Source organism: Chlorocebus sabaeus, chromosome 11 (genome assembly GCF_047675955.1).
Source record: "Chlorocebus sabaeus isolate Y175 chromosome 11, mChlSab1.0.hap1, whole genome shotgun sequence".
Lineage (NCBI taxonomy): Eukaryota > Metazoa > Chordata > Mammalia > Primates > Cercopithecidae > Chlorocebus > Chlorocebus sabaeus.
This window is the reverse complement of record NC_132914.1, coordinates 15943039-15960390: the sequence shown is the minus strand read 5'-3', so window position 1 is coordinate 15960390 and position 17352 is coordinate 15943039. Positions and strand designations below refer to the sequence as shown.

The 17352-nt window shown below is 37.5% G+C and overlaps 1 protein-coding gene across 2 annotated transcripts in view; it reads left to right on the top strand.

Annotated features, from left to right (window-relative positions):
* RERG (RAS like estrogen regulated growth inhibitor) overlaps positions 1-17352 on the top strand; it is a 112343-nt gene that overhangs the window by 45417 nt on the left and 49574 nt on the right. The gene's annotated exons all lie outside the window — the stretch shown is intronic.

The following is a 17352-nucleotide window of genomic DNA, read 5'->3' as shown; positions in this document are numbered from 1 at the left end:
ATGAGTTTATCAGGGTTTCAAGATGCAAGATATTTACAGAACTCTATTATATTTCTATATACTAACAATGAAAAATTAAAAATGAAATTAAGAAAACAATTTTATTAACAATAGCATAAAAAGAATAAAGTACTTAGGTATAAATTTAACAATGTCATACTTGTACAATGAAAAGTATAAAATATTACCGAAATAAATTTTAAAGGACTGAAATAAGGGAAAAGCCCATATTTATTTATGAATTGGAGGAATTAATATTGTTAAGATGACAAGATGGGAGTATTCCCCAAATTAATCTACAGATTCATTGCAATCCCTATAAAAAATTTTTTTATCTGGAATTTTTGCTGAAATTCGCAAGCTGATCTTAAAATTTATATGGAAATGCAATGGACCCAGAATAGATAAACAATCTTGAAAAAGAGGAACAAACTTGAACACTCATATTCCCTGATTTCAAAACTCATTATAAAAGCTACATTAATCAAAACAGTATGGTACTGGCACAATGATAGGTATATAGATCAACAGAATAGAATTGACAGCCCAGAAATAAACCCATATATTTATGAAGAATTGATCCTTGACAGAGGTACCAGCATGATTTAGTAGAGAAAGAATAGTACTTCCAACAAATGGTTCTGGGATAACTGCATGCAAAAGAATGAAGTTGGACCTGTACCTCACACTATCTGCAAAATTTAACTCAAAATGGATCATAGACCTAAAAATAAGAGCTACAATGATAAATTCTTAGAATAAAACCTAAGAGTGTTTGTGACTTTGGGTTAGGCAGTGGTTTTTATAGATATAACACAAAAAGCATAAGTGACAAAAGAAAAAAATTGATAAATTGAACTTTATGAAAATTGGAAACTTTTTATGCATTAAAGGACATTATCAAAGGAAGTAAAAGAAAATCTCACTGAATGGAAGAAAACACATTCAAATCAAATATATGAGAAGAGATTTGTAGCCAGAATTTATGAAGAACCTTCACACTCATAATAAAAAGATGAATAGCCCAATTAAAAATGGACAAGGGATTTGAATAGATATTTATCCACAGAAGATATACAATGAACAATAAGCACATAAAAAGATGTTCGTATTGATTAGCCATTAGGGAAATGCAAATCAAAACCACAATGTGATACCACCTGCACCCACTAGGATAGTTTTAGTTAAAAATAGTAACAAACATTGGCAAGGATGTAGTAAATTGCAACTCTCAAATAATGTTGATAGGAATGTAAAATAGTGTAGCTATTTTGGAAAACAGTTTGGCAGCTCCTAAAAATGTAAAACATGGAGTTACCAGATGACCAAGCAATTCTGCTTCTAGATATATATCCAATAGAAAGAAAAAATTTGCCTACATAAAATCTTGTGCATTTAAGTTTCTAGGAGAATTATTCATAATAGCCCAAAATGAAAATAACCCAAATGTCCATAAATGAATGTATGGATAAAAAATAGCATATTCATATAATGGAATATTATTCAGTATAAAAAGAAATACATACTCAAACATGCTATTACATGGATGAATCTTTAAAATATTATGCTAAGTGAAAACAAACAGTCATAAAAGACCACATATTGTATGATGCCATTTTAGTGAAATGTCCAGCATAAGCAAATCTATAGACACAGAAAGACTAAGTTACCTAGGGCTGGGGATGGATGGGCGTGGAGTGAGAACTGACTGCTAATGCATATGGGGTTTCTTTTTGGTGATGAAAATATTCTAAAATCAGACTGTGTTGATGGTTGTACAACTCTGCAAATATGCTAAAAACATTGAATTGTACACTTAAATGGCTGAATTTCATGATATGTTAATTATATCTCTTTAATCAAGCTCTTTTTAAAAAGCTGTATGTAGCTTTAAAGAACAAGTAAAAATGTTAGGTCTTACACATGTTCAAATGATTTCAAAAAAGTCAGAGAACTACACATAAGCTTATTAATTATTAGTATGATTCTTGTTATTAATATGTTTAACCAGTAACCTCTAATATTTTAGGGAGCATGTAGTCAGAGTGTATGTCAATGTTCTTTTCCTTGGAAATACATCACTTATGAAATATTCTTTTGCATGAGCTCTGGGAAATGGAATGTTTTAATTTTATTGAAATTTCAAGACCATTTCAGGTTAACTTAAAACCCATTTTAAAATAATTCATTAACAATACAAAAAATACGAAGAGAAAATTGTTTTTTAAGTATGTCTCTCAGATATTTACTTTGACTCATGACTTCTAATCACCGCTGTACTAAAGCATGCTTTTATTGTGCTCCCGCCCCACTCAGAAACCTTTGGAGGCTCCTCTCCTCCCACCTCCTCAGCTGGGCATTCGGGATATCCTACACTCTATCTCCAATCCACAGTCCAGCCTTATCTGCTGCTCTTTCATAAACCTTGTAAATCATCCAAACTATTTGGTCCCCGAACTCACCTTGTGTTAATTAAGTCATTTATTCAATTAGTCATTCAGTTAAAATATTTGTTTAAAGTCTACTAATCGTACTGTAAATTCAAGGTACTGATATGTGGGGAAAAATCAGAAGACCACAAGATGGAGTAAAAATTAATACTATTAATCAACTCATGCTTGTGCAGTAGGAAGGTCCAACACCAGCTCTGACCACCAGTTTTGATTACAACCTCCTAAACGGGTGGATGCACCCATCCCATAGCATGTGGGCACATCCTGAAGGAAGACAGTGGCATCGCGTTGCAGTGATCCTTGTAAGCCAGATCGAGACCTGAAAATTGTCATTCATGTTACTACAGTGATAAACACAATAAATGCACCAATTAAATTCTCCCTATTGGTAAATCAAAGAGAGCAATAACCTATGTAGATACCTGGGATTTTCTAAAGCTCCCTTGAATTGTCTGCAGAGCTTTATTTATGCACACAGTCATATAGTAGAAGAGGAAGTATTAGCAGTTGGTTTTATATTAACTGTGATTTTCATTTTCTCTGGTTTTTAGGGAAGTTATTTAGATTTTTAAAAGTGGTTGTTTAGGGTGATTTTACCTTTTGCGAACTTAAGTTGGAAGGAGATAGAGTATATGCAAGAGCTGTAGCATCTTCTGTGAAAACTGGAAATGCCATCTCTGCTCAGTGTGCCTTCACACTGCAGAATTCTGCAGCCTTGCTCAAGCTCGGCTGCCCATTGCATGTTCTGCAAAATATGTTCGTTCAGAACCAAAGTCTGGATCCAAAAGGTAAACAGAGACTATTCTCCAGACCAACATATTAATACTCAGAGATTGGCAGCCACTGGCCTCTGCATGTTTGTAAAATGGGGTTGCTAGCAGTAACTCTGAAGATCACAACTCCAGAAAATGTGCTTTTAAAAAAATAATTTCTTTCTTTTTAAAAAAAAAACAAAACTCTATTTTTAGGACAGTTTTAGGTTCAGGGCTAAACTGAGCAGAGAGTAGAGAGTTCCCATATGCCCTCTGTCCTCCCACTCCCCGCCCCCTACACACACCCAGACTACCCCACCATCCACCTCTTGTACCAGAGTGGTAAATTTCTTACAGTTAATTATGAACCTACATTGCACATCATTATCACCCAAGTCCATGGTTTACATTTGGGTTCACTCTTCTAATATTTATTTTAAAATAATTCAAAGCATTTGTTTTATTTAAATGAAATTGCACTTTTATTTTAAAATAGTCTTAAGTTTGATTCACTTTGGAGTTGAATTCATTTATGAGTGCCATTTCTATATATGTGTTTCTCATTTACTTTGAATCTGGCGGGTTTTATAACAATTAGAAATACAAAATACCTTGTAAGCTAGGTCTCATCATGTGGTCTTCCCGAACTCATGCATTGTTGATCCGTGATTTTACACACACACACACACACACACACACACACACATATTTTTAGCAGATGACGTGTGCCCTTCTTATTTCATTGCTTATGTGGTGTTTGGCTTCTGTTAATGTGTCCCCACATTGTGGTCTCCCTAAAGAGTGTGGGTTAATCATTAAGAGTCGAAGTTTAGTACTGGCCAAGAATTGGTGTCACATGAATGCCTGGCTAGAAACTCATAAAAATAAATTTCTATACACATCTGAGAGGGAATCCCTTGTATTAGGGTTCTCTAGGGAAACAGAACCAATAAGATACATACATACATGTAAATAGATTTATTATGAGGAACTGGCTCACAGGATGACAGAGGCTGTACAGTTCCACAGATCCACTGATCAGATTTTGCAGACCTGCTGTCTGCAAACTGGAGGCCCAGGAAAGGTCCACAGATGCTGTAGATTCCAGTCTGTGTCTGAGGCCTGAGAACCCAAACTGCCAAGAGGAGGAGAAGATCAATGTTTAGCTCAAGCGGTCAGGCAGAGGGGACAAATTCTCCCTTTCTCCTTCTTGACTTCTGGTCCGGGCCTCAAAGGATTGGATGATACCCAACTGCATTGGTCAGGGCAATCTTGACTCAGTCTGTCAATTCAAATGCCAGTCTCTCTGGAAACAGCCTTACAGACACACCCAAACTAATGTTTAGATAAATATCTGGGCATCCTGTGATCCAGTTAAGTTAATGCATACAATTAACCATCACTCCCCTGCATAGTTAGAAGGAACACTGCCGATCTGTTTTTATAGGTTGGCTCTTATAGAACTTACTATTTAAACTTCATCTCTTCAATCTTGTAGGTTTAAGTTTGCGCTTATCATTCATTTCACTGGCAAACCAATGAGAACTTGTTTTATTTTCTGATCTTGGGATTCCCTTAATTTGCAACCTTTCACCCCCAGAGTCATTAAAATAGAAAAACAAACAAAAACAAAAACAAAAAAAAAAACAAAAAAACCTTTAGTGTATCAGCAGACCATACCCTTGAGTTGCCTATCTACCTATTTGTTTAAATCTGGTTTTCCAGAAGAAAAGGTTCTGCTCCTCACTGTGTACTTGAGAAGACAATAAGAATCTGCATCTTTGTTTCTTCATCTGCAAATTGAGGGAAAGAATATTAACTGCACAGGGTTATAAAGGTTGAGAGACGTCATGTGCTGGAAAATGACTTTATTGCCTTGACGGTGGCAGAGACATGTTAGCATTATCACAGAGAGTTGATATGGAGTTGTCATCATTTCTCATCAGTCTTCAAGTAGGAACCAGCAGCACACATTTGAGAAACTGCTTGCTGGGAGCAGGAATGAAGCCTGCGGACACAGGCCAGGGCAAACTAACAATCCATCACAGAGAATACACTGTACCCATAGCATGACACCAGGAGGAAGGAGATCTTGACTCTTTTAAGACTTACGAATTTCCAAAGTGCTGTCACTTGTGTTATCTCATTTTGATTTTGATCATCAAAACAACCCTCTGAAGTAGTCCAGGCACAGGTTATTGGCCCCATTTCAAAATTGAAAACCTCTGGGGAGTCAAAAGGTTTCCTCAAGGCCCTGGAACCAGTAAGCATTTGAGCTGGAATGGAAATTGAGTCTTTCGACTCAGTGCAGAACTCTCTCGCTGTTGTGTTGCTCTCCTGATAATAAGGCTAAATGGTGCTTATACTTCACCTCTTATTTGTGGGGAATGATTAAAGCTACAGGGGACCACATCCAAATCATTAATGCTGAACTTGAAAACAGCACATTAATCTCAGGAAATGCGATCTTCTTTGGAAAGTAGGGAATTGTACACATTTTTATGATGACGGAATGTCCTATTAAAACAGAGCCTTGGACATTTGAATGTCACAACGAAAGGCGAAAAGCTGAATTGGTTAATTAGATGAGAGGCAATCATAAGCCAGACTTGCAGGCCTAACGAAAGGAAAAACTGAGGTGTACAGTTAACATTACCTTCTCTCAGGGCCATAGTTCTCAATTATTATTCAACTTTCAAAGGGCAATTTGTAACTCTGTGTCGCCAATCTGAAAGCCTTTTGCCTCAATTTGAGCAAAGAACCAATTAAAACTGTTCACTTTTAATAGCCAGAGATGACAAAAATGACTAATCCAAAAAAGTATGATTTCTTTTGTCTTTATTAGAAATGTTAAACAGGGAAGTCTATGCAAAAAAAGGAATGCTTTATTTGGATGTAATTTATATAACTAGATTATCTATTTTTGAAGTTAACACCCACTACTACTATCTTTTTTAAAGTATCTCCATTCCAGCTTCCGTCAAAAACAGCTCACAAAACTGCCTGTCTTTTTGGCATATATAAAGGGTCAATTTAGATACCAGAATATATGATGGTTTCTCCCGAACATTGCTTCTCAACACGTGGTCCTAAGAGCAGCAGCGTCAGCATCATCTTGGAAATGCAGTTTCTCATGCCCCACCCTAGACCCACTGAATCAAAAACCCTGGCCTAGGGTCCAGGAATCTGGGTGTTAACAAATCCCTCCCCAGGTGATTCTGCTGATGCTGAACTTTGAGAGCTACTTGTCTGGAAGAGGCAGTCATTGACTTAGAGCTGGAGTGGAGTTTTTCCGATGCAGAACCTAAATCCTCTTTAAATTCACTACAGAACAAAGAGGAAGGGCCAATCTAGAGCCTGGACTCCTCTCAGGGCAACCCAGCAGAGAGTCACATTCAACCTAGGCCAAGTCTAGTGTCTGGGACATTCTGGTTTGCTCAGGCCTCCAGGTAAGCTTAATTGGGAAGGTCAAGTCAGATTAGCCCTCAGTAATTTTTATACATGCCCTTTACTTGGTAAGAAAATGTACCCTCTACACCAAGACTTGCCTATGCATCGTCTCCTTAATAAGACCTGCCTTGCTTGTAAGACATATTTTCATTGATGTTTTGACCTTAGAACATGAGAAAGCATGTGAACATATAGCAAAACTGAATCTTAGGGTCAAGAAGGTTCTTAAAAGTGATCTAGTCCAGCCCTTTGTCAGGCAGTATAGTGGTTGACTACAACATTCTGAATAACAACAACAATGAATGCAACAACAATAATAAATACTTTCAAAGCACCACATCTTACCATAAAGTCATTTCATATATGCTGACATGAATTTCAAATAATGTATGCATTAGGGAAGGTAAGCAGTCATAGTGGCATCACCCTACCACCACCACCACCACCACCATCACCACCACCACAATCGCTACCATCCTCATCATCATCATCATCAATCTTCATGAGACTGAAGCTCAGAGCACCTTGATGACTTGTCCAGAGTCCCAAAGTCAAAAAGGAGACACTGAAATTCACATTTTCCTATTGTTTTTGCATAACACCTTCATAGGATTAAGGAATTTGATTATATTAGATTAATTGTATGAATATTATGTTCTAGTTCTAAAAAATCTTGCAAGCCCATGAGGATGGGCTATTTATTTTCAATACCTTTCATTCTAGAAGAAACCCTGGGCTTACTGTCTAGGCCTCCTTGCTACTCTGCCCTTGGCAGCCACATCCTGGCCAAGGCAGACAGCAGGGCTATCTCACGCTTTTAAGAAGTTGATAACAATAAAAATATCTTTGGAATTTCTTCTCAAATTAGAAATGAGGGTTCTCATGAAGTTAAGTCCTTTACCCTGTGCATATAGAAATGAGTGTTTTGAATTAGCTCCAGTAGTGGTAATGATTTTACATAACCTGCACAACCTCTCCCAGTCTCTTGTACTAGTGACCTACACCTAGGAAATGGTCAGGGGAGCTCACAGTCGTGAAGCCAATTGTAATCCAAGCATATCCATGCTTAGCCCATCTTCCATCTCTAAAAGGTTGACAGGGAGAGTTGGAGAGGATAAGATCCTAAGATTAGCAGGTTTCAGAGTTAAGAGTGAGACCATTAGTTGATCTCAGAAAGTATTTAACTTTCAGGGAATTTAAAAATGTACCATACTTGAAGTGTTACAGTTATTCATACGATTGTTTAACCTCTTTGGCTCTCCCTGGTACCTACTCCAGGGCACCATGACTTCCTTTTAAAACTTCATTCTGCTAACCTGCTAGGCTTATCTGGTGGGGGGTTGTTAGTTAAGGCTACTCCAGTCCCTACATGCTGTAAATGAAGGTAAATTGCGCATGGTGAGTCTTAACACCACCCGTACCACCTAAACAATTTACCCAAGGGCAGGCAGTACATGAAATGAAGGAGTTGAGAATCCCACATCACCCATTTGTGAGTTCCCTTAGGGAAGCATAAAGTGTATATTTTCTGGAAGTACAATTTATTATGTTGTTTGAAAATGTTACTCTGAGCAACAGATGTTATTTTTGGAGCCCGAGCAACTTTATTTTAGTTAAAAAAAAAAAGTCTTGGCAGAAGTTAAAAGATTGTTGGCTAGAATAAGTGTTTGGTACATGAGTTCCAATCTAGTTTCCTTAGTTGTACGGAGACAGTTTACATGCAGAGACAGAAATCCGTAATTTGCTATCTTTGAGTGGTCGCCACTCAAAGACATGCTGCTATGACTAATGCAGCCAGGGCTTAGCAGGAGCCCTTCCCTTAACCTTCAGCTTTAAAGTACCGCACGGACAAGGAAAATGACTGAGAATCTGATCGTGTCCTCAGAATCAATTTGGGTTTTGGTACATTTTGTTCCTATTCTTCATTTAGCTCTGAGTCTGCTCTAGAGGAGCTGTTTGAAGCCTCAAAGAGAGAGCACAACCTTTAGTGCCAAGAGGATTATTGACAATTTTGCTCTTACATTAAAATTTCCAGAGTGGCACCCTGGCTTAATGAAGAGAGTGCTCCACTGGAAAACTTCAATAACACCCTTTTGGATTCTCTCCAGGTGCAAAAGGTCAAGTTCCCAAAGGAAATTTTGTTTCAACTCTTATTCTCATATACCTTTGACTATTTTGTGCTAGTTAACACCTTTTGTGGGTGGCAAATTACTGTGGGAGAGATAAAGAAGGAAAATTCAATGTGACTGCTTAGTGGACCATGGGTAATCCAAGCCCAGGAAACTAAACAGTGGTTCTGTTGGCCCCCTAAGACAAAGTCTACAGCTCACGGTATGGCAACTCATAGAAAATTCTGCTGTTGACTATATCAAGGAGGTCCAATGGGTGGGTGGAAACATAGAGCCTGGAGAAACTTGCTAGTGGTGATATAGAACATCTAATAGGTGGCTGCACTGAGGCACCAGATGGTTAATCCTTTTTGGATCAATATTCTAGCCCAAAGTTGGGGGTGCAAGCCTTGTTCATGTCCCTTGGAAGAGGGAATTAATGAGCTTCACAGGCTGTCAAAGTCTCAAAAGAAGATAGTAGGTTCAGAGAAGGCTCATGTGGTGAACTGGACATTAGCTTTATGAATGTCCCAAATACTTTGATTGTTTAGGGGAAGTCTAAAGTTTGGTGAATAGGCAATGAGTTTTGAGCTTACTTCAGAAGCTCTAGAAAGGAGGATGGATGAATCCAGGTTCCACAAATGGTAACGGAGACCCTATGTAAAACTTGCTTCGGTCAGGACTGGCTTAGAGATCAGTGAGTCTTCTGGAGTTAGACTTTATTAACTGTGCCCTGTGCTGGTCAATTAACTGAGTAACCTCATCCATTCTTGCTCTTTCCCTGCTTTTTTTGCTCTCCTTTCAACAGAACTGCATTTCCTTGTCTCTCTTCTCCTCTTCATTCCTAGCACGTTTGGCCAATGTGAGGTAGTAGCAGAAGACTGCAATATGGGAAGGGAAAACCACAATTTTTCTCTCTCTCTCTGTTTCTCTCTCTTTCTCTCTCTCTATCTCTCTCTCTCTCTCCCCCTCTCTCTCTTCCTGTCCCTCTCTTTCTCTTCCACACCCCTTCCTGCAGTGTCTCCTGTGATGTTTCCATTCCTGTGGAGTAGTTGGGTCCCATCTAGAGTTCTAATTACCTTAAGAAAGCTCCTCCTTCAATGATCCTCTCCCCCACTAGGCTGTCTTCACTGACTCCAGCTTCTGGACAGCTCCAGATGCTGGGCTCTGGTTGTCTCTTTCCTCCTGTTGTTTCATCACCTGTAGTTGTGGTTACAGTTTTCTGCTATTGCCTTCCATCTCCTAACTGGCTTCTCAGGCTTTTCGTCGTTTTGAATAATAATTTCCCTCTATTAAATGCCATGAGTTTGAAAGACCTAGAGTGGTTTCTGTTTTCCTGGCTAGGCCCTATGATACACTCCCACTGAGCAGATCTGGAATTGCAGCAGAGACCATCTGACTATTAAATTACTTTCTTTCCTCTATTCTACATGTATGTCTTATCCCCTACTGGAAACACCTCCCCTGTGTAACCCAATTCTTCACATTCATGTCGAACCTTACTTCTTTTGGGTCATGATTCCTTTGCTTTCAAATCTGTATATTCATTGGAAAATTAACAAGGGCAATGTTTGAAATATGATCCAGGAAAAATGACTCTATGAGTCACAAAATGATGTTATCAATTTTAATTTTCATCTCTTCTTCTTCCCTGCTCCCTAAGTCATCCAATTTTTCTGGTACATTATTTCTTTCTCTTTTTTCAATATCAGGTCACCTGACAGGGATAACGTCTGCTTGGCTTTTGTGTAGTGCTTCTGGCATTGTTGGCTCGCTGCAAAATAAAGTGCTATAATCTCCACCTACATTCTGTGATGTTTCAACAAAAGGTTGAAACTAGGGATGCTCATTAACACAACTGGGCGCCCAAGGGCAAGTAATACTCTTATTGCTTCAGCAAAGATCATAAAAATTCTTAGCAAAAATCTAGGCTTAACATGAACATCCCCATAAAAGCTATTGCTAATAGGAAGAATGGAAACTCTTCACAATATAAACGTATGTTATAGGACTCTAAGGTCTAGAGCAATATTGTAAGGAGGTGTAGGTTCCATTTTTCACAGTGGCAGGAATTAGCTGTGTGATGATAGGCAAGTTTATCTTTCTGAGATAATTTTCACATTTGTGAAATAAGGGAATTGGACCAGGTCATCTTTAAGAACACAGAAACATAAAGCTGAAACCACACCGTAAATTTATTTGGTTGTGTTTTTAAAAAATTCTTCATGCCTTATTTTCCTTCCTTGAGAACAAAAGATCTCTTCATGTATACAGAAGAAAACCTCTGCTGTCTTTTCTCACTTCAGTACTCCCATCCATTGTATTACCATTTATGTTTTTGACCAATGGATGTATGATGCTTATGTATAATGGAACATGTATGATAATTAGGGATCTTAACCATTCCTTCATCATAAAAGCAATGCTATAGGACCTATCTCTAAGAATGAGAGAAAACTCTAATGGGGTTCTTAATTATGGATTTTAAGCCTGTATAGTTAATATTTATGTGCCCAAGCTCTCCCCAACCCTCTTAGCTGGAGGATTTATCTGATATATTAGAAGATTTGATCTCCTGATTTCTTTTTCTATTCTGATTGACCCAAACCATACTTTGTCCTGGCGACAGTCCTTGGCCAGGGCTGTGCCTGGGCCTTGGTTCACTCAGTGTATAGCCAGAGTAGCCTACCATTTCAGCAATGAGATTTGGGTCCTTCAGCCCTCAAACATTCCTCTTCCCATTGCTTTGCTCTTGTTCTGTGTAAGTATCCTGAAATTCATAAGAGATTTATTTTGATTAAGGCAGTAGTCTCATTTTTCAAGTCTTTCTTTAGACAACACTTCCTCAGAGAAACTTTCCATTCCTACCACTAGTCTAAGTTAGAGTATATTTCTACAATGCTCTCGAATCTCCTTACCCAAGGGTACAGGTACTGAAGATACTGGGTTTAAATTTTGCCTCCGCCTCTTGGTAACTGTATGAAAAGTATTTAAGCTTCACAAGACTTAATTTTTAACCCTGTGAAATGGGAATAATAACAGAATATACTTCGTATGTTTTGGGAAGAGGATTTTTAATGCAAAATACTTAGAACAGTGCTTGGCACATGATAAATGGTCGATAATATGGTTTGTTATTATTAGTAGTATTGTTAGTATTGATTCTTTAATTATATATCCTTACCACCAGATAGTAACCTGCATGAGGGCAGAGACCATAGGTCTTGTGTATGGTTCAAGTCCAGGCTCCTAAGATAGGGTCTGATTCAGAATAGGTGCTTGATAAATAATCAATCAAGTGAATGAATGAGTCTCCAAAATCGCTTTCTAAAATGCATGTGCTTCCGCGAGAATTAATTGAGTACATCAGCTATTCATGGTGAGTGAAGGGGATCTGGCTGGTTCCTGAACAGGCAAAATGTTAATGGGAAGAAGGAGGAAGGGAGGTCCAGAGTGTTTGGTGAACAGGTCTGTGCACCGTACAAGGGGCTTTCAGGAAATAGTTTATTATTCCTGAGACAGGAGAGGACCTAAGGAGAAGATGAACATTCTCCAAAGAATACACTTGTTGACTGATGTTTTCCATGGGTTGGTCCATACATAGAGATTATATTGTGTGACACAGTGGCATACTTTATTTGTACTAGATAGAGCTCAACAGTAAGTGATGCCCCTGTTTCATTCTTTTTTTATTTTTCTTTCTTCCTGAGATGGAGCCTCACTCTGTCTCCCAGGCAGCAGTACAATGGCGCAATCTCGGCTCACTACAGCCTCCACCTCCTGGGTTCAGGCAGTTCCCCTGCCTCAGCCTCCCAGGTAGCTGTGACTACAAACACATGCCACCACACCCGGGTAATTTTGTATTTTTAGTGGAGATGGGGTTTCACCATATTGACCAGGATGGTCTTGATCTCCTAACCTGGTGATCTGCCTGCCTCGGCCTCCCAAAGTGCTGGGATTACAGGCATGAGCCACCATGCCCAGCTGATGCCCCTGTTTCTGAGTATTATTCTCTAAGGCTTTAATGCTTGTTGAGCAACCCCTGATGTATTTTTCCAATTCAGTTCTTACATTTCCACCTCCACTATGCTGCCATTCAAGCTGTGGGGATGCACTGATTCTTGACTTCCAGCATTCTATGTAATGCCTTGAACAAAGCATGATCATAATTAATATAATTATTTTTCATATGCAAAGTATTTTATTGTGGCAGTATCTCTTTTGATCACTAAAATTACCCTGTGGGATAAATAATGTAAATATTACTGTCATTTCTATTTTAGACATGAAGAAATTGAGACTGAAAAGTTAACAAATCTAAGGCTACACTCCAAATTCTGCCTACCTTCTGCTGTGTGATTTTTTTCTTGTTTCCTTTATAGATGGAGCCCTTAACAAAAGTTTTGAAAAACGCTTAGCAAAAGTTTTCTTAAAAGCCCTGTTTCAGCTGCACCTGAGATGCCTTGCCCCTGCTGCAATCCCTGCGTGCCTCATTTCAGCTGGTCAAGTGGCCGGTACCCACGCATGGTTACCGTCCTGCCCAGCGAGGATCACAGTGCTTTGTACTTAGAATCCATGAAATACACAATCTAACACTACTCTTTTCAGTACAATATCAAGAGAAGGATTCAAAACAAAAAATGACCAAAATGTGTGCATATATATATATGCACACATATAGACATGTACAAATAAAAACTGCTCAACTGTGGAGAACTGTACTTAGCCATTATAATGAAACAGATTTGCTGTTTTATACAAGTAGAAATTTGGTATAGATACTAAATGGTTGTGTTCATTTTTCCCTCTGTTTTCCAAAATGTATGATAATCTCTACAGTTCTCTTCCTTCTTACATTGACAATGGAATATCAAAATTTTCTCAATTGTCTTAGGCCAAAATGCATTAAATCTCGCCCTTTTCTATTGTTTGGAAGATAAATTTGGTTGGAATTTTTTTGTTGTTGTTTGTTTTGTTTCCATTAAGATTTTTTAAATTGTATCAATAAATGTAAATGCGTCCAAATCAATAACTTTTATTTAAAAACTAAAAATCCTGATGAGCCAAGTATGAAGTTTAAAATATATAGTTAAATCAATAATAATTCTCCCTTCTGTAAAAGAAAAGAATCATCTGTATGTAAGAACTAAAATATATTTCTGTACTAGTAAGGCAAAAAAATAAGGCAAAAGCATGACGTACTATTGTGGTTTTACACCACAAATGGTGGGGACCTGTCAAGAGGGCACAAGAGCCAGCTTGAAAGGGCTCTCAATGGCTTTACTTTGTCTCACTGAGACAAAGTAAATAATGTCAGTAATGGATCACAATCCATTGAACAAAAAAAAAGAATACATGGGTCCCTGTTGATATAAACAGTAAGTGTATAAAAAAATCAATGGGGAGAAAGACAAGTTCATTCTTACAATAGAATATCAACCAATAAAGGCAGAAGAAATGACAAGTTCGAAAACTATCATTCGGAAATTATCAAAATCATTGATTCAGGTAGGAGTCACCAGTGGAGACTGAAACTAATGAGTGAAAGTGTGGTGAGGATCAGGATATTTACACAGTTGCAAAATATCTTTCACAGATTGCTTATTAATTACCAGATAGAAAAATAATAACTTTACAGTGGAAAATTATAAAAAAATGCCACCTTAATAAAATAAAGTTCATGTCACCGATCGTAGGCCAACAACATATGCCTCCTGATATGAAGCACTAAGAAGGACACATATCACTCTAGCATTTTTGCCCCAAAATACCTAATCTGAATCTAATTATGAGGAAGTATTAGACAATTGGGGGACATTTTAGTCTGTCTCTCTTCAAAAACTGTGTACTCTTCAAAATTCCTTATACTCTCCAAAAATGGCAAAGCTGAAATATCCTTTAAAAAAAATACTGAGAGGCCAGGCACAGTGGTTCACACTTGTAATCCCAGCACTTTGGGAGGCTGAGGTAGGTGGATCACTTGAGCCCAGGAGTTTGATCCCAGCCTGGGCAACACAATGAGACCCCATCTCTTAAAAAAATGCAAAAATTAGCCAGGTGTGGTGGTGTGTGCCTGTAATCCTAGCTTCTTGGGAAGCTGAGGTGGGAAGATCACATGAGCCCAGGAGGTCGAGGTTGCAGTGAGCCAAGATTACAACACTGTGTTCCAGCCTGGATGACAGAGCAAGATTCCAACTCAAAAAAAAAAAAAAAAAAAAAAACCAAAAAACCCAAAACAAAACAAAACAAAAACTGAGGAACTATTCCAATTTAAAAGAGCGTAAAGAGTTGTAACAACTAAATGCTATGTTCAGTCCTAGATTAGATCCTGGACCAAGGAGAGGAAAGTAACTAGAAAGGACATTATTGGGACAATTGAAGAAATTCAAATATAGACTGTGGATTAGATAATGTTATTACATCATGTTAAATTTTCTGATATTGATAACTGTATTTTTGTTATCTTACAAAATATATTTATTATGAGGTATAGATATTGAAACACTTAAAAGTAAGGAGGCAAAATGTCTTTAACTTATTCTCAGGTGGTGCAGAAAAATGTGAATATGTGTGTGTATATGTATTTATTTATACATATATATTTATATATGTATAGAGAGAAGACAGAGTGAATGATAAAACAAATAGGAAAAATGTATAAACAGTTTGTGGATCTGGATAAACAGAATATGAGAGTTATGTAATCTTTCCTCATAGCTTTTTTCTGCATTTGAAAATATATACAAAAGAGTGACAAAAAAATGTTGAAAAGCAAAATTTTCTCATCAGTAAAGGCAGTCATTTACATTTCACTGTGATGGAAAAGAAAAGCCTGGCTTATTCAAATAAGCAGCCAAAGCTCTTATTTCCTAGTCATCAGTTATCTTTGTGTGCTTTGAAGTTAGGGTTATCTTTCATGTTTGTATTGTTTTTATTTGTTTGTATCTGTAAGTATAATGTGGAAACCAAAAGGAGTAAAAATGGGACACTCTGGTAAGTTATCGCTACCACTTTAGGGGACAGGAAGCAACTGACAAGCTTTAACACTACATTTTCATGGTTGTTTCCCAAGAGTGGCCATAAATTACATCCTTCAAGGTCAGTCCCAACTAGTGGGAATTCATATGAAAAATTACTTGCTGGTTCTCAAGCTTCTTGCACGTCCCTCTTGACATTTTGTCATAGGAAACCTGGGGGTGGATGGATTGTAAAATATTTCTCAACATTACAAAACATTTTAAAGATGATACCAGACCTACACTCATATCTGCTGATTACAAATAATTCTAAGCTATTCTGGTATGCCCTGAGCATCTGTGTTATATGCAAAATAAGTAGCCTCTTCTGTTTTCTCCTGTCTTCGGGAACTGTCTGTCTCTTTTCAAAAACTATCTATTCTTCAAGTTTCATTCCTACAATGCAGAATGAAAAACAGAGGCCATCCACTAAAGTGGAAAATCTAGAGCAACTCCAAGAAAAGAGGCTGAAAGAAAAGACAGGCTGAGAGATGTCTGACAGACTTGAAGATAGTTTCCATTTTCCCATTTTGCAACAAGGGCAATGGCTCCTCTAACAACAAAGCCTGAGTTAGCATTTTATCATGTATTACCTCATTTAATCCCCTCAATATCTCTGTGAGATAGGCACTATGTTTATCCCTATTTTGTAGCTCAGATACAGGTTTAGAGGTTTAGAGAAGTAAATAACTTGTCAAATGTGAGTAGTAGGGTTGAGATTTGCATGAGTAGTAGGGTTGAGATTTGCACGAAAATGTGCCTGACTTCAGGGTCTGACTAAGCTTAAACTGCCTTGCTTTATTGATTATATTGATCACTCTACTTCTTTCTCCTGAGAACTCGCAAAGCAATGATAATACCATTCAGCTCTTGCATAATTTGTTGTACATTCTTGTTTAGAAAGAAAATACTAACAACTATTAGAGATTTTCTGAACCTAGCAATTTCATTAACAAGCATTCCTCAAGTCTACAGGTCAAATGTTTTGATACTCACAATGTTACTTCTTGTGAAAATTTTGAAGTGATTTCTGAATCCTCAGAGAGATAGAGATTAAATTGACACTATTTTAAAAGTTGGTAATTATCATACAATTGCATGAAAGCTGATGTGGTATTTATGGTAAACTTCCGTATCAGGATGGGTAACCCTCTGTGGCAAGGTTCTTAACCTGAACTCCAGATCCAGCAAAGGGTCCACAGGTAGATTTCAGGGGGTCTGTGGATTTGTATGGGAAAACATTTCATCTTCATTTCCACGCACCCTTAAATGGCATTTGGCACTGCCTTCCATGATAAATGTAGAAACAAATCACAGTGTTAGCAATACCTGTGACTTTGTCCCTAATAGAAATGATGGATATTTCCATTCGTATCGGTTGTTGCTGATATCTCAAAATGTTAGTTTTAGTCATCATTAATGTGAAATCATAATTAATAAGCTCAACACCAGATTATACTGAACATATTAATAAAGAATATAATTACTATCACCTATTTATTTTTAAAAATGTTTTTTGTAACAGTATATCAGTATTTCTAAATATTTTTATAGAGCTATTTCAACCTAGTTG